The sequence below is a fragment of the Anguilla anguilla genome, chromosome 16, assembly GCF_013347855.1.
Source record: "Anguilla anguilla isolate fAngAng1 chromosome 16, fAngAng1.pri, whole genome shotgun sequence".
Classification (NCBI taxonomy): Eukaryota; Metazoa; Chordata; class Actinopteri; order Anguilliformes; family Anguillidae; genus Anguilla; species Anguilla anguilla.
In genome coordinates, this window is record NC_049216.1 from 1,801,575 (window position 1) to 1,820,785 (window position 19,211).

General features: G+C 41.7%; 2 protein-coding genes across 2 annotated transcripts in view; both read left to right on the forward strand.

Annotated features, from left to right (window-relative positions):
- Positions 1-19,211, forward strand: part of LOC118215092 — an 800,072-nt gene that overhangs the window by 272,401 nt on the left and 508,460 nt on the right. The window lies entirely within an intron of this gene.
- The window catches only part of LOC118215097 (NLR family CARD domain-containing protein 3-like), a 151,156-nt gene that overhangs the window by 36,750 nt on the left and 95,195 nt on the right, over positions 1-19,211 (forward strand). The gene's annotated exons all lie outside the window — the stretch shown is intronic.

Below are 19,211 nucleotides of genomic sequence, written 5' to 3' on the forward strand. Positions count from 1 at the left end.
AATATATATATATATATATATATATATATATATATATATATATATTATTCATGACCATCTAAAGTGGAATATCATATGAACACAATAAATCAGCTTTTTACTTAAACATGCAATAAAAAATGCTCTATTTTAATGATCTTAGCGCATGGTCTAAAGTGCATGGTACAAGTGCATTTAGGTTTTGCCCAAACCCACTTATACTCGTTTAACAGTGGATTATTTGAGCACAATGTAAGGCACTGCCAGACAATCGGTCTTACCTCCCGAGCTATGTCGCCCCTACATGTGTAACCATACAAGTCACATCACAAAATGTCAATGTTATGGTTCACATGTATTATGACCTATTTATTTGTCATGTGCTCATTTATTATTGTGATGCAGCACACCTCTTCATGTGTTTATTTCACATTGATACAGCACACCTCTTCATGTATTTATTTCACACTGATACAGCACACCTCTTCATGTGTTTATTTCACTCTGATACAGCACACCTCTTCATGTGTTTATTTCACACTCTGATACAGCACACCACTTCATGTGTTTATTTCACACTCTGATACAGCACACCTCTTCATGTGTTTATTTCACACTGATACAGCACACCTCTTCATGTGTTTATTTCACACTGATACAGCACGCCTCTTCATGTGTTTATTTCACACTGATGCAGCACACCTCTACATGTGTTTATTTCACACTGATACAGCACACCTCTACATGTGTTTATTTCACACTCTGATGCAGCACACCTCTTCATCTGTTTATTTCAGTCACTCCTGCGCAATCTGATGATGCTGAAGAAGGATGAGTTGAAACAGTTTCAGAGCCATCTGAGTCAGGATTGCCCAGAATGCCTTAAAATTCTGTCTGAAGATCCTTCTGTACTGGATAAGTTTATGAAGATCAATAAATTATTTGAGAGTCATCAAATTTCTGATTACCCAGAATGCACTGAGAGAGAACGGGAAGATTCTGAAGCTGTGTACATAGTTGAGAAGATGCTGGAGACCTGTGGCAGTGAGAGGTCTCTGAAGATCACACTCCACATCCTGAGGAACATGAAGCAGAAGGATCTTGTCGACTCACTGGAGAGAGATGAGCACAGTAAGAGTTTTCCCTCACTGCTACTGTGTGTCCATTAGAATTCTGAACTGAGTTTAGATAGCAAATCTAACAATGATTTATAGCATCTACACTTTCATAATAGTGTTTTACATTGACGATATTACATATATAGAATGCCACAAATAACATGTATACAAAGGCATTTACATTTATTAAAATATTGCCTCAAGCAGTGATTATGGGGACAAGTAAATGAACAAGATTAAATGTCCTTGAGGGGGGTTAAATCTTTTGCTCAAAAACCAGTAACGAGACTACTGTCCCATCAGACAGACTGCCCTGAGTTTGTATCCAGGAATCAAACTCAGCAGTCAGTATAAAAGTATTAGATTCCGGGTGTCTCACGCTGTAAAGAAGCTCGTTCCAAAAGCAAAAGCATGACCCTGCAACGGGGTGTTCAAGTCCTACTTGTGCGCCTGCAGATGTGCAAACCAAGAATATGACGACCCCTTTATCCTATCCTATTTATTAATTGTCATTTAATTCGCCAAATTCATTGATAGGTCAGTCTACAGAAAACTGGTGGAATCAACCAACAAGTCAAAACAAGCTCTATATTAGGTTTTAAGATTAGCTAATTGAATTTACTACAAAGCAGTCAAATAGATTAATGCGTTGAAATCATACATTTTTTATTGAATGCAGGCTCACTACTTCTAAATTACAAAACAGAAGACATACAACAAAACATTAAACAATTGATTATGAAATACCAGAAAAGAGAGAGAGAGAGAGACTGATAAGCCAGACCTTGCCAAAGTGTTACCCTCTTCCATCGATATATTTTTGTGTTTTCTCTGAAACTGAGACTTTGAATAAACTGAATAAAATAGCTACATGACAACTGAGTGAAATATATCTGATTTGTGTGTGTGCGGTTCCAGAAAACCACCAAAGCTGCGTGTTTTCTGTGGAATTGATAAAAGGAGAGTGACGGTGCATATTGCACTTTGCATTTATTTAACTACTTTTTCTGTTTTGTGTTTTGTCATGCACATTTTGGCGCTTTTCTCAGTGTTCCTGTAATATGCCTCAATACATTTTCCCTTAGCCTATATAACAAAACCGCTAAAATTTAGAAGTACAAATGTTAAAATTGATTCAGTTGTGTACTTTACTTCAAGAAAATAGTTTTGCAGTGGTTTTGTAAGCGGTAGTACGCAGCAAAACAACGAGGCCTTACTAGAGTTAAATAATTACAGGTTGTTGGCTAATGACACACCCAGCACTGGCTCATGTGACTCTAAAATATCTGACCTGCCCCCCAACGAGTGTTTCAAGCACCTTTCAATATAGCAAGGAATGTTGTGTCTCCACAACACAGACTGCCCCCAGGTCATGTGCAGGAGCTTGTCTTTACAAAATAAAACTTGTGGAAGTTTGAATAAAGCATAATGGCTGAACATGTATTACACCCCTGGAAGCTTTTTGTTTTTTTCTTCTCACTACCTAAGCTTATGCAAATCAAACATACAGCTAAAGAGGAAAGAAAAAATACTAACAAACAAAAAATAACAAAACATTTTAGCCTAACATTATGTTGTTTTTTTTAATTTCATTAGGGGTTCATTGAATACAGTAGTTAATAATCAAGATGAGAAACATTTTTCTAATGATAAAAGCATTTTTTCAGTTTAATTGACTTCACTGTCCCTTAGGTAGGGGTGGTGGGGTTCATGCAGTTTGTAAGAGTAAGAATGGGTAACTGTGTTTTGATTCATGTAATCATTTTTCCTATGTCTCATTAACCTACGTTTAATGTTACCTGGTCTGGCACCTGCGTTTTCAATACAGTGATTTAGGGTTTCATTTGATGCATTTGCCTCTACGGCAGAGGTTCTGCCAGCCAGAGGGAAATAGGCTACTTGCGGGGTTCTGACAGTAGGAGGCAGCAGATTGTAACTTTTTATCTATGTTTTTTCCTCAGAGACAGCTTCCATCATTCTGCATTGATAAATTGTACTTGATGTCACACTACATTGTATTTCGGGGTGACTGGCCATCTTTAGAGGAGCGCTTAGCTCTGTGGCTTTGAGATATCATTCGTACGCTATTTGGGAAAAATAAAGTCCCAGCTAATAGTGGTCTGGTATCGGGTACCATACTTTAGGATAGTGGTCAGCGTAGTCGCCATTCAAGTATTTTTATGGATCCGATCCGTAACTCTCTTGTCATATTGTAAGTCTGCAATATAAAACCTGTGTAAGACACTGGTCAATCCCGTTTTGGCGATTTTTCAGAAAACATATTTTTACAGTTCATTGTTCATGTTCAATGTCAGAAATGCTTCAGCTATAATCAAATAGCAACTTATAAATTGTTGACTTGCCAGTAAATAACAGCAGTTTTCTTTAATATGATTCCAAAAATTAGCTTCCCTCTTCCGTGTAGCTAGTCACTCTTGGAGGAGGGATACCTACACATCAGACACTGGCAGTAGGTTGGGAATCGAAAAAGTGCGTTCTCCTTTTCACCATAAAAAAAACCCATTTGTGTTCATTCAATCAAAAACGATTATAGCGAGAGTGACAGTGACACTGATGCTCGTGCAGCAAGAAATTCAATTTCAAGGATGGAATGTATGTAATACTGTGTGAGGGGTGTGTTACACACTGTGATAAAGGCGTGTATTACTGTGTGAGGTGTGTAACATACTGATAGAAGTATGTAACACTATGATACTGTATGTGTAAAATACTGTGAACACTGAGTGCATTAATATTTTTATTGATTGTTTCTTCTTAAAATCTGTTAATTGAAAGGGAAATTTTAATCTTATTTTAAACAGTTATTTCTCATATTTCCTCTTTTCAGATGAATCCATAAAAAGAGCCCAGCAGGAACTGAAAACTCATCTGAAGAAGCAGTTTGAATGCATATTTGAAGGTTTAGCAAAGCAGGGCAACCAAACCCTTTTGAATGATATCTATACAGAGCTCTACATCACGGGGGGGGGGAGTGGGGGGGTTAATAATGAACACGAGGTCAGACAGATTGAGACAGCATCCAAGAGACAAACCACACAGGAGACTGCAATCCTCTGCAATGACATCTTTAAGCCCTTACCTGGACAAAAGAAACCCAGAACTGTGCTTACAAAGGGCATCGCTGGCATTGGGAAAACCGTCTCTGTGCAGAAGTTCATTCTGGACTGGGCAGAAGGAAAAGCCAATCAGGACATTGATTTCATCTTCACTCTTCCTTTCCGAGATCTGAATTTGAAGAAGGAAAAAGCATTCAGTCTAATGCAACTTCTGCAGCACTACTTTCCACAAGTGAAAGAGATCAAAAATGTTGTAGGTGATGAAGTCAAAGTTTTATTTATCTTTGATGGTTTGGATGAGTGTCGACTTCCTCTAAATTTCCGAAGCAATATGAAGTGCTGGGATATAACAGAGTCATCATCAGTGGATGTGCTGCTGACCAACCTCATTAAGAGGAATCTGCTTCCCTCTGCTCTCCTCTGGATCACCTCCCGACCAGCAGCAGTCAATCAGATCCCTCCTGAGTGTGTCCACCAGGTGACAGAGGTACGAGGGTTCAATGACCCACAGAAGGAGGAGTACTTCAGGAAGAGAATCAGAGATCAGAACCTGGCCAGCAGTATTATCTCACACATAAAGTCATCCAGGAGTCTCTACATCATGTGTCACATACCAGTCTTCTGCTGGATTTCTGCTACTGTTCTGGAGACAATGTTGGGTAAAGCAGAGAGTGGAGGTCTGCCCAAAACGCTGACTGAAATGTACACACACTTCCTGCTCATTCAGACTAATGTGAAGAATCAGAAGTATCATGGCACTGATGAGACAGACCCAAAGAAGATGTCAGCATCAGATACAGAAATCATCCTGAAACTGGGGAAGCTGGCTTTTCGACAGCTGGAAAAGGGCAATCTGATATTCTATGAAGAGGACCTGAGAGAGAGTGGCATTGATGTCAGTGAAGCTTCAGTGTACTCTGGGGTGTGCACAGAGATCTTTAAAGAGGATTGTGGGTTGTATCAGGAGAAGGTCTACTGCTTTGTGCATCTGAGCATTCAGGAGTATCTGGCTGCCTTGTCTGTGTTTCATTCATGTGTAAATGAGAACAGAAATGTACTCAGAGCAGAAGAATCAGAACCTCACAGTGACAGAGTGCAGCTGTCTGAGTTACACAGGAGTGCAGTGGATCAGGCCTTAGAGAGTAAGAATGGACACCTGGACCTTTTCCTCCGATTCCTTCTTGGCCTCTCCCTGGACTCCATTCAGACTCTCTTAGGAGGACTACTGACACAGACAGGAAGCAGATCACCTGTAACAGACGCACAGACACAGACAGAAAGCAGATCACCTGTAACAGATGCACAGACACAGACAGAAAGCAGATCACCTGTACCAGACGCACAGGCACAGACAGGAAGCAGATCACCTGTACCAGATGCACAAACACAGACAGAAAGTAGATCACCTGTACCAGACACACAGGCACAGACAGGAAGCAGATCACATGTACCAGACACACAGGCACAGACAGGAAGCAGATCACCTGTACCAGACGCACAGACACAGACAGAAAGCAGATCAGAGAGCATTGAGAAAACAGTCCAGTACATTAAGGACAGGATCAGAGAAGCGTCTTCAGCAGAGAGGACCATCAATCTGTTCCACTGTCTCAATGAACTGAATGACAACTACCTAGTGAAGGAAATCCAGAATTCCCTGAGATCAGGAAAACTTTCTGGTAAAGAGCTGGAACCAGACCAGTGTTCAGCGCTGGCCTTTGTGTTACTGATGTCAGAGGAGATCCTGGATGAGTTTGATTTGAAGACCTACAACACATCAGCAGCAGGTCATCAGAGACTGGTACCTGTAGTCAGGAACTGCAGGAAGGCCATGTGAGTATTATGTCATTAATAATGTAGATGATTGACCACATATTTTCCCACTTTCAATTTCTAGTAAGAATAAAGTGCAATAAAGGCAAGTGAAAATTTGGTTAAAAAAAAAAAAAAGATTTCTGAATCAAGATGTTTTAACTAGTGCCCTCATTTGATGTTTTATATCCAGAACATAAGAAGCATCAAATGCAAAGCCTCATCACTTATCATATATTTAATTTAATTTACTATTACTATTTACTAATTTAATACATTTACTAATTATTTGCAAAGATAGCAATTGTGAAATAAATAAGGAGTTTATTGATATCAGAGTAATCTGATAGATCAGCCTTTATCAGAACATACAATTCAAGCAGATTAAAATGGAGAGGTGCTATATTAAGTTACAGAATTAAGAAAAGGTGCCCTATTTTGGTGACAGCACAGGCACAAACACACCTGGGTGCGAGTGGAATCGGTTGTCTCGTGTCTCGCAAATAAAATATTTGAATTTTTTCAAATTCACCAGGGTTGTTACTTTTATGGTCTGCAGTTAATCTGGTTGTGTCAACATGGGTTTGTTGATGCAGTCGGGGATGTGTCAATAGAAACATTCGGCACTGTGTTAGTTTGGTGTTGAATAATGCGTTTGCAGTTAAACCAACCCATACCAGGCTTTAACTCGTGCTATTTTGGCATTATAACTGTGCCACACATGTGAGTCCATACACACATAACACAGATAAAAGAAATATTTTGTTTATTTCAGTTGAACTATTTTAAAGGAAAGCTGTATTCAGTTATGCAGTCCAATGCCAGCTATTTGGGCAGTGGTGTTAATTGTGTAAGCTACTTGAATGAGACAGGTGGGAGACTGGCTTTACACCCCTCAGATAGTGTTTACAATGAGCCCAGAATGCACTGGAAACTTGCTTTTAATCATGTGTTTGGCTGGACTAGGTCAATGATTGAGTGGGCCTATGGAATGTTGAAAATGCATTTTAGAATTTTGGATGGATTGGGTGGTACATTACTGTACAGCCCTCAGAAAGTCAGTGCATTCTTTGTGGTGTGCTGTGTTCTACACTACATAGCCATACACCATGGATGTGACAGACCCTCACAGAGGACACATTACAGGACTTTCATACGGAGAGAAGCAGAGTCGCATGTGACGATCGCTACAGATATTACAGAGCACAGAGTTCACGAGAGAGTAGGGACTGGTTGCCTGTGGAGCCGTTTCACTAGTGAGTGTTCATTCATCTTATCAAGTGCATGTCTGAAATGAATGACACTTAGTTGAAGTAAATAATATTTTTGTTTATTTTAAATAGTGGTGTGAAACAAAAATTGACAGCAAAGAAACAAAAAAGCTCTAGTAAATCCAGACAAAATGCTTCATTCCTGTCCTCTGGTGCACAAGCGCGATGCCTGCCTAGCTGAAACAGTAGCGGCAGCAGCAGGATGGAGAGGCCAACTGGAGGCTGTCTCTGCCAGCTGCCTCCTGCTCCTGGCCAGTCTGGGAATATTCTCCCTGCGGAACTGTTCTTGGGAACAGAACCATTTATTATACCTATTAGCACTGGCATATGAACAGAAAATACACTGTTTTTGTTTAAATATTAACAAAATAATGAATCTAAACTATTCAGTTTCATCTTCATTGGTTTGTAGAGCTCCTCATAATGGTAATTGTTCATAATGTTGAGCAGAGAAAATTCTCCCCTTAGATTAACCAGCACGGCGAGGTATATCCATATAAGAAATAGGATTTATTTCTGCAGAAAGAGTCCGGAACCTACACACAACAAGATGGATAAGACTGAACTGGAGAAAGCAGGGGCAGTCCCTGCTTTCATAAGCAAAAAGTGTTTTAACAATAACATACATAATTCTACATCTGATTGGCACAAACAACAAGATGGATAAGTCCGGTCCCTGCTTTTATTAGCAAAAAGTGGTTAACAATAACATACATAATTCTGATTGGCACATGGTTAATACATATGCATATTGTAAGATTTAACAAAGTAAATGTTTGGCTGTGTCTAGTCATATAGCATGAATACTGAATAAGCACACGGTGACCTCTTAGTCTTCAGCGTTACATAAACAAGCTTTATATCAGATATAATAGTCTGGTCTTTATCGATTGGTTGCTTTCAGAGTCCTGGGCAGCATGGTGTCATAGCTGGTTCCTCCCTGGCAGGATGGCAGGGGGAGGATAAGTAGGAAAGCCAAGCTCTCCAGAGCTTACATAAGAGACAGAGTTAAAGAAAACCAGACACACACATAGACACACACACACACATACATACAATATTTTTAACTTCTTGTTGTCCTTGGGAGGTTCGGTGCCTGGAGATGAAGGGGCCCTCCTGCAAGGCCTAGGAATTTCGTGTTGTACAGACTTCTAGTTATGCTAGAGAAAACTCTCCTCCCTTCAGTAGAGATGATCACAACACGCTTGCTCTTCAGCCATGGTGACATTAGCATATGGCTGTGTTTCCTAAAGGGAAATAAATGGGGTGATCTGATTGGAAATAATGAAACCAAACCCAACCACACCAACAGTCATTTTATTCTTATTGAACCTCTTTTATAACTGTGTCGCAGTTGCACTAGTGCCTGGAGTCAAGAAATGACTGAAATACCCAAATTCACCAGCGCCTTGCATTGCTGCTAGTGTTTGACAGTTGTGTCTTGACTGAGAAAATAGGGCCCAATTAAACATCTAATTTAATAACACAAGCTCAACTACATGAACAAAAACGATATTAGACAGTCCTGGAAAGGAAGTAAAAGATAATCATGAAAGACAAAACCAAACCACAGCTTGTCTCTCCCACATTAAAACTGATCAAAGCCAAAGACGCACAGCTGAGAAGAAAGACAAAGCTGAGACACAAGACCAAAGGCTCATGTCTGCTTAACAAGCCAGCACTTTATAGCCTGTATTCAATCAACATTTGTCCTTAACTTGGACTTGGACTTGTAAATGCACTTCATACCTTTTCTTCACAAACTCAGTTTGGTGAATTAATTCAAGTTATTGCTGTAATTGCCAAACTGTTTGTGAAGAAAAAACATTCCTTACTTTTACTTGTAAGTTTTAATTATAAGAACAAATGTTGTTTGTACCCCCTGCCATGTGTTTGAAAGAGGGGGGTTCCCCTTCTCTTCCTGGTCTATGCATAATTAATTACTGATGAGAAGAGAACAAAGGAGAGACTTATCTATACCCCTTTTTATATTTTACTTTTAAGCCACTTGATAGGATAACACTTCTTTTCAATGTCATGATTAAAATTATGTTAAGTTTGGTTTGGGAGGGATATGTTTGGTTATGAATTAAATGTTTGTGTTTCTATGTTGAGTGACTAGGGCAGGCAATGTACCATCTTTAAAGGCCAGTGGTACCACCTTGGTCTCTGCTTTATTCTCTTATAGGCTGACCCAGAATCTCCAGCATAGTGCCTGTAGATAGAGTGCAAATAGGAAGGTAGAGGAATCGTAGGATATAATGGGTGCGAGAGTGATGTCTTCTCAGGGAACTGTTAAATTAGCCTCTAACCCCAGCGCCTGTTCTTGAGTTAATTCTGAGGCTTGTCTCAGGCTAAAGCCTCACCTGTACAGGGATTCTGAAGTTTCCTAGAGCCCAGAACAGGCTGAATGGTGTCTCATTGGGCACTGCCATCAAATATATCACAATCGCAACAAAATAAATTCAAAGGTATCATTAACAGGTGTTCCCACAGACCTTTGGAATACCTTGTTTCTCTATCTGTCATATGTAATACCAGAAGACCAGACACACAGCTGGTTATATGTGAACAGATCACTTCCTTGTCTTTCTGCTTCTAAAGTGAATCTACTATTAACTGTATTTTAGATTGCAATGCTGTGGGTAGTTTGTCACAGAAAACCAAAACTAAAGAAACAAACTCACTGTCCTCTCTGGAAGATGTGCATTATTATTTTGCATATTTCCTTTTGGTGGTAGCTGTGCCAAGCATTCAACAGCTTTCCAAGTTATCTCACTGTCCACTTTGAAAGATGGCAGCTGCACTTCTGGGATGGGATGGGAGGGTTAAGCCCAGAGAACAGATTATAGCAAAGGTAGATGAGCCCTTTGCCCCAATTCAGAGAACTTACAGTATAAGAAAAGGGGACATTTGGGTCAGAATTACATCTGTAGAACAGTCAGAGTTCAGTCCAGCAGGATGTTTAATTTTCAGGTGCAAAATACTGCAGTTGGAGAGTGTAGCACAGACATCTTCCTCAGAGCACCATCAACCTTAAAATCCTCAATTTCACTCCTCATTACTGAACACTATCATTGGCACATTTCCCATATTAGAATATACCTAATATAATAATACTATAATATATTAACTCTTCTTTGCAGACTGAACAACTGTGAACTCACACAGTGCTGTAATATTGTGGCCTCAGCTCTCCAGTCATCAAACTCACCCCTGAGAGATCTGGACCTCAGCTACATTAACCTGGGAGATTCAGGAGTGGAACTGCTCTGTGCTGGACTGAGGAGTCCAAACTGTAAACTACAGAGACTGGGGTGAGTAGTGCTATGTATTGTGTGATCTTAACTAAATAGTATTTGTGATTATGGTTCTATTCAGTGAAATATTAAAAAGCTCTTTCTCTCTCAGTTTACTCCTCTGTCCACCAGCATTCTTTCTTTGCCCATATATACCTTACTCCTCTATCACAACAAGCAATTGAAAGCAGGATAAAACCTTATGAGGATTGCCAGGTTTGTGGTTCCTGAGCAGAATGTAAGGTTTCAGGGGAGTCTGTACTATCAGGTCACAGGTGATGACTGGATGCTGAATGTCTGATTGACATGGTAAAAGATTGACCACCTGCATAGTAAAATGTTTCAGGTCTGTCACTCATTGCAGTCTTCATCCATCTCCATTATTCACTACCTGCTATGACCTCTAATGAAATCCATACATTTACCCCACTCTCTTTCACACACTGACCTTTTGATGAAGGTGAGTTTTACTTATGTGTGTACATCTTGGTGGGAGAGTGTCCATCTGAACAACATGTGAGCTGCTGTTTAGATGCAGTGTTACATCGTTCAGTTTAGTCACTCTTCTGTGGTTCCAGTCCCAAGTAATAGTCTGGATATTATACCACTGTAAGCAGGCATGCTGTGTGGAATCGCCTGATTCAGAGATCGATGTTCTGGCTCTAGCTCCTATCATCTAAAGGATGACATCATTTACAGGAGTATTTCTTAGATAAGTATTCTAATTCTTTCAAATGCCCCGACTTATTACATTTTTTGTGCAGTTTATATTACTCCACAAGGTCTACCAAACATGTTGATAAGGGGTTTTAAAAGAAAAAAATGACTTAATATATCAGGCTTTCATTATCATTATTATTATCATTGTTACAATAATAATTAAATGCAACGCAATAATTAGCCTGTTATATTCGCAAAAGTGTGCGCGAATGAAATGAATGGATGGATTATAGGGCAAGGACACACAGAACATAGGTGCAATGTGTGGAATTTTCAGAAGACACCACATTTTTAAAAATCTAGTGTCTACCAGCAGTAAAAGTTAGTGGCAATAATCAGTTGTGGTGTTCTCATACAGCCACTAGATGGCAATGCAGTGTAATTCCAGTTGATGCCGTGGTTCAGTGGTACTCACTAATTTTCTTAGGAGAGCCACTTATGAGTAAGACCATTACTCAAAGAGCCATAGAGATTGCAGATATAACTCAGATGTTTTTTTTATCATCACTCTCAAGATATTTACCATCTTTGTGTATGTTTTAAAAAATACAGTACCATGCTTTCCATCCTTACATCTCTTTTTATTCTCAATTTACAATTGCATTGCATTATTAAAAGATATAATACTTGTGTGTGAGTGTGTGAGGCTGGGAGTGGAACTCATCTTATGTATGTATGTACATATACAATTATACATAAGCATTATCAACATGAATTAAAAAAAGTTCACAAAAATGTATATATTGGCCTACTAATAGAGATGAAAAACGTCTTTTTCTCTGTTATATTTGTATCAATATGTTTTAGCTGTCCCTTGACTTTCTCCATGCAAAACTTAGTGTTAGTAGTTAGTGGTTGCAATCCTAGTCAAACAATCAAGATGCACATCTGTAAGTCTACTTCTATCTTTTCTTTTGACAATGCTCGTTATAGAAAATGTTGCCTCACATGAGTAAGTGCTCACAAAAAAGCTCATTACCTTCTGCACACAGAGCTTTAAATGGCTGGCTGGGACCATGCTCCAGAAATGAGCAACGCCTGATCTGAGCTCAGTTTTCAGTACATCGTTGACCTGCAGCTCAAGAATCTCACTGTATTACAGCAAGGTCTGGACAAAGGTTTTTCAGAGCAGGTGTAAGGCTTGACAATGGCACATTAAAAGTGTTCTCAATGAAATTGAAAAGCTCCCTATACCCCACAACATCTTGAAATCTCCTTTCAGATTCATTTCTTATTTCCTCCCATATGCCTACAAATTCATCATAGTCAAAATGGTGCAGTAGATCAGGGTAAGCAGTTGTGCAGGCTCTTAGATTTGGAAAGTGAAGAAATTCTCTGTCGGGTGTGAAGAGAGTGGTGATCTTGTGCTGGAAAGCAGTGACTGCTCTTAGCATGTTACCTGGGTGCTTCCCTTTTCCTTGGAGTTGGAGGTTAAGGGAATTCAGCTGGGACGTGATGTCAGTGAGGAGTGTCAGCTGTAATATCCAGTGTGGATCCTCAAGCTTTGGCTCAGCCCTCCCCTTGCTTGCAAGAAAATCAGGGATGTGAGGAAGTTGAGTACAGAATCGTTCAAGCACCCGGCCACGCGATAGCCATCTCACTTAGTTGTGTATCACCAGATCCCCGTACTCTGCCTCGTATTCCTCCAGAAGTGCACGGAATTCCCGGTGATTAAATGCCCTGGCCTCGATAAAGTTGATGACTTGCACAACAAGCTGCATCACATTCTTTAGCTCTTGGTTTTTAAGTTTTGACACCAGTGCCTCCTGATGAATTATACGATGAAAAGAGACAAACTTGGGAATGCTGTCTTCCATCAGTCCGATAAGTCCCTTCTCTCCTACCCTCTCATGCTTGGAGTTCCGTCGGTGCACACCGACACAAGTTTCGACCAGTCGATTTGTTTCTCTGCAAAAAAGTTCATCAGTGCTTGAAAATCGTCCTCCACTCTGGTCTGTCCATGAAGTGGTAACAGATATAACAGCTCCTCCCGATATTTGTTCTTTTGAATAAAGCGATATATTCCCAATAAACTCAATCCTCCTCATTAATGTTGAATCTGAAAGCTGCAATGCATGTATTTTCTGCCTCAGTCGATTTCTTGGCAACAGAGACTGATCTCGCCATCATTTTTTGCTGCTGAGTCAGAGTCTGTGTCAACTGTTTCATTTTATTAGTCCTCAGGTTGCTACCTGGTGGGTACAACATGTTGTACTTGGCGTGAAAAGCACTAAAGTGGTGTTCAAGGTTAGACCATTAACAATTGGCACTAGTCTTCTGGCAAATTAGGCAGAATGGAGTGGATTCGTATTGCACAAAGAAAAACTCATCAGTCCATGTATCCTGAAATTTTCGGTGTTCGTCCTGAATTGACCGCACCTTTTTCTTTGCTGGTGCAGCATCGGTATCTTGGGCTTCTCGGCCAAACTGATCTGCATTTTTACCGCGTTCTTTCCTCACGTTGCTCTTTCTCCTCGGGCCTGTTTATAACTCCTTCACCGTCAGCTAATGAAGAATCACTTTTCTCGTTCTGCTTTTTTCTAATCGTAAATCTGTCCATTTTGAGTGGGCAGAGGCCGAGACAATATTTGATATAACCTTATATCAAGCGGCATTATGGAATATCGAATTTAGGCTTACGTGCTAAACTTGCAAAACCATTCGCAAATGCAAAGCTACACACATAGGCTATACGACTACCCATGATCCCTAAAATTTCTTTGACGTATCTTCAGTATGCTGCCATCTGCTGGATACTTCATCTCAATGTGCTAAAACAGGACATACATGGAACATATAGAAGTAAGTTATAGCTATATTCTTATTGTTATCAGTGGATCTATATGAGCCGCAAAACAAAGTCTCACGAGCCGCGTAATGAGTAACAATGTGCTACAGGAATAAGGTAGAAGGGTACAAGTGATAAGTGATCCTAGATTGGGAGTGCCCTGCAGAGAGTGCCCTGGGAGTGGTGGCAGTGTAGCACAGTGGGTAAGGAACTGGGCTTGTAACCGAAAGGTCGCAGGTTCGATTCCTGGGTAGGACACTGCCGTTGTACCAAGGGACTTAACCTGAATTGCTTCAGTACATATCCAGCTGTATAAATGGATACAATGTAAAATGCTATGTGTAAGTCGATCTGGATAAGAGTGTCTGCTAAATACCTGTAATGTAATGTTATGTAATGAGTAGTGATAGTTAGTCCAGGTACAGGCTGAAGAGATGCGTTTTCAGACTACGGCAGAAGATGGACAATGACTGAGTGGTTCGTAGAGAAACAGGGAGTTCATTCCAATACTGGGGAGCTAGTGTGGAGAAGATCTGTGGTAGGGAGAACCATTCACCCCGAGGGAGTGCAAGTCACCCTGTTGCCGCAGAGTGGAGTGGTCAAGCTGCCATGTAGGATTGAATCGTGTCCTGTAGGTAGATGGGAGCTGTTCTTTTGGCTGCAGTGCAGGCAAGGGTCAGGACTTTGAACTTGATCCTGGCGGCGATCGGTAGCCAGTGGAGTGACCTCAGCAGGGGAGTGATGTGAGAGAACATAGGAAGGTTGAAGATAAACAGCATTCTGAATCATCTGTAGTGGCTGTATGGCATACAGGAGAAATCTGCAGGACTATGGTGTTGCCTTGACGTGCTCCTTGAGGTCCTGCTGGTCATCCAGGACCACCCCCAGGCTCTTTGTGGAGTGAGAGGCAGTCACTGTGGTGCCGCCAGCAGTGATTAAAGCTCCCGCAGTAGGGAGGTCTTGTGATGGATGAACAGCAGCTCAGTCTTTTTGAGGCTGAGCTTCAGGTGATGGCTGGCCAACCAAGTTGAGATGTCAGCCAAGTTGGAAGATATTCTCTCATTTACCGTAATGGAAGAGGGAGGGAAAGAGAAGAGTTGTGTATTATCAGCATAGCATAGCAGAGAAGCCATGTAAATTAATGACCGAACCAAGAGATTTGGTGTAAATGGAGAACAGCAGAGGCCCCAGTACAGATCCCTGTGGGCCTCCTGTGAAAAGGGGATGAGGTGCAGAGACAGACCCCATCCAGGTGATCTGGTAGGACCAATCTGAAAGATAGGAAGCAAACCAAAACAGGGCAGTTCCAGAAATGGCTATCTCAGCCATGGTGGAGATGAGTAGTTTGTGGTCAACCGTGTCAAATGCTTCAGACAGTTCTAGTAGGATCAGGCAGTGGCAAGTGCCTCTGTCACAGCCAGGAGGGCAGTCTCTGTTGAGTGCTCGGATCAAAAGCCAGACTGGTAAAGGTCAAACAGGTTAACCAGCATTTATTACAGTAAAGAGGACAAAGTTATTACATGAAGGACAAAGTTATTAGATTAACCATTTTTATTATATTAAGTGTTGTTACACTTGTTCATGTGACTCTGGTTTGTTTGCTTTTTACCTTAAATAAGATATAGCCCTGTATTCAAATGTGAAATCAATCCGTTTCTGTCAGGACCACTGTCATCAAAGTAGATCTTTATTGACAATAAAGGCAATACAGTTGTTTGGCAGTATGGCTCTGTTCTGGAGCTCTCCCGCCAACCACGCAGCCCGCATGAATAAGGCCGGGAGGCCAGCAGCCAAACCACCCTAGAGGGGTACACACAGAACAGATCCAGCAGCAAAGCAAGTTCTTAACACATAGGGATGGAGCAATGCAATTTCTTAACACATAGGAATGGAAAAGTTGAAATTCTTGACACATAGGGATGGAGCTGGGGTGGTGGAGGGGATTTACAAAGCAACGTGCAGCAGCTTGCATGCAGGAGGAGCAGCCGAATGAGTAGAGGGAGGCTGTTTAAGTAGACCGCCCTGTTAAGTGAATGTACTGTGTTATGGGCGAACATCACTCAGCTGAGCCATCAGCTGATTCAGCCGGAGTGCTTGACTCTCGTGGCCTGCCAGAACTACGCGATGCTCCATCCTGTCAGGACCACTGTCATCAAAGTAGATCTTTATTGACAATAAAGGCAATACAGTTATGTTTGGCGGTATAGCTCTGTTTTGGAGCTCTCCCGCCAACCACGCAGCCCGCGTGGATAAGGCCGGGAGGCCAGCAGCCAAACCCCAAAACAACCATATGCCAACATGCTATTAATAAGTGTCTCCGGCTGATGTGATGACTATGTCTACGACCACCTGGAGGAAGCCATTCATCCAGTCAGCTTGAGGCCATCTATTTTTTATGTGGATCAGTGGTTATGTGTACCAACAGCATGTTGGACGTTCCCCTGAGGCCAATAATTAGATGAATTATTAATTAATAGACCAGGGGAACATACTATGTGAGATGTAATATTAGGCTATGTGTACCGACAGCTTGTCGGTATTTCCCCTCGAGCGCCGAGATTTAAACTAAACCGGGGGAAATATACTACCGACTGCATCAGTGTAAATGAATCCTCACTCATTGCCATCCATACAAGCATGCATGGATAAGACCGGGAGGGGGCAGCAGCAAAAACCCCCAAAACGACCATACGCCGACATGTTGTTAGTAGTTAGTCTCCGGCTGAAGTGATGACTATGTGACACGCCATTCGGCTACCGGAAGGGCCCTTCATCCGGTCAGCTCGAGGCCATTCCAACATTGTGGGTCAGTGGCTATGTGTACCAAGCTTTTTTGGCCTTTCCCCTGAAGCAATAGTAAAATTAAACCAAAAATACTATTTGTAATGTTGAAGGCTATGCCTATGTGTATGGCCTTGGCTTCAATCAATCAAATTTATTTGTATAGCTATTTTACGGCAGTCGTCACAATGCGCATACAGACAACCCTGGCCTGAACCTCCACAGGAGCAAGCCTAAGGCGACAGTGGCAAGGAAAACTCCCTGTGGCAGATATCAAGGAACCTCAGAAGGAACCAGGCTCAAGGGGGGAACCCATCCTCCTCTGATCGGCTCAGGGTGTTGATTGTGACAAGCATGTCAGTCAGTGGCTTAGCTACCTCGTAAGCCCAAGGCCATTCAAACTAATCACCAAATAGGGGTGATATAGCTCAGGAGGTAAGACCAATTGTCTGGCAGTCGGAGGGTTGCTGGTTCAAACCCCGCCCTGGGCATGTCGAAGTGACCTTGAGCAAGACACCTAACCCCTAACCTCTAACTGCTCTGGCGAATGAGAGGCATCAATTGTAAAGCGCTTTGGATAAAAGCGCTATATAAATGCAGTCCATTTACCATTTACCATTTACCAAATATTATTAGGCTATGTGTACCAACAGCTTGTTGGTATTTCCCCCCAGCACCGAGATTTAAACCAATTAGAGGGAAATATACTACTCATATCAGTGTAATGAATCCTCGTTCGGTAGTAGTAGCAGTAGGAGCAGTAGCATCAGCAGCAGCAACAGCAGTAGCAGTAACATCAGCAGCAGCGGCAGCAGTAACGCAGCAGTAGTACCCAGCAGCAGTAACAGCAGCAGCAGCAACAGAAACAGTACCAGCAGCAGCAGTAGCAGCAGCAGGAAACTGATTATAGAGGAAACATTGGCAGCTGCGACACTGGTACTTGCCAGTAGACAGTAGCAGCCGTGCTCCTATACTGCAAAGCTCATAACTTTTTAACGGAAATTATTTCAATGCCAACGGATGAAAGAAGCACATGTCCAAAGCCCCGTAGCTTCACTGAGGATGCCGGGAACCATCACTGCTGTCGTTGCCGCACTGGAGCAGGAGTGGTGGTGTAGAACTCCGGGATGAGGACCACATTCCCAATGAGACGGAGGCGGATAGCAACCAGATTTCGTCATGGCATTTCCCAATAAAGGCTCCTCAGGGCTCGCATGGGGGCGCCACCACAGGTACCGGGTCATGGAGGAGTGGATGGAAAACAGTGCTAGTATGCCATAATGACACGAGTTCCTTCATTTTCTCAGATTAAAAGCTTGAGGTGTATACAAAATATAGCTAATTTAAGCATATTTGCCATGGTGAGATCACAAAGAACCATGAAGCATAAGGAAATGCAGTTTCCAACAGTGGGTACTTCGGGGTTGAAACTCTTGCCTTAAAAGAAAGACCAGTTTGTGAACGGAGTTGTATGAGGCTGAAGAGTCTCTGCATCTTTTAAAAATTGGGGGGAAATGCATTCTACAGAGATTGGATGAACACATTACTGCTTCTGCCCATCAGGCATCACGACGAGGCTAATCTTGTGTTGCGCTATCGGAAGTGACTCCTGCCAAATGGATACGCTGGAAAGGATGCATAGCCCGGTCCCGAAAGCCGAGACGATTGGCAATCGCGTTTTTGAGTTTCGCTTAATTTGCTGACACAAGGGCCACTCCGGGCGAGGGCAGGCATCGAAGCAATAAGGTTCGAAGAATTATTTCTCAATACGTCACTATTTAAATATTATTTAACAGTTGGGCACAGTGGGCTGCTTTAAAGCGCCACATTGCATTACTAATATGCTTACCGAATGAGTATATTAGGAGAGGAATCTCTTATTTTTATTTTTTATTTTTTAACCATCGTATTGCACTCTTTATTTAAGACGAAAATGCGATGTACGATTAAAGAAAACTATGTCAAAGTTGCGAAAGCACATGCTACAAAGCTGCCTGGAACCAGCCATAACCGGGAGCAGATGCAATGGATGACGCGCAACGCCATTTGCGTGAGCATGCAATTGTAGAAGCAGCGAGGCCAATACCTAGGCTATGCAGAGCATGTCCCTACCAGGAGGAATAATTTTTCCTCAACATATGCGCTCAGTTGTGTGGTCACATGCCTGATCACATGCACGGTGAAGAAGTCAGAGCAGTGACGTGGAGAAGGCTACATGAAATCCCTTCTCCTCTGTGATAAGCCTAAACGCCCGTTTAAGTGTCATGGAATACAACGATACATTTATGAATGCGGAACGTACGCATTCGCGTCTTGCAACAGCACAATATTGAGAGAACCACTTGGACAAGTCAACATTAAGCCCA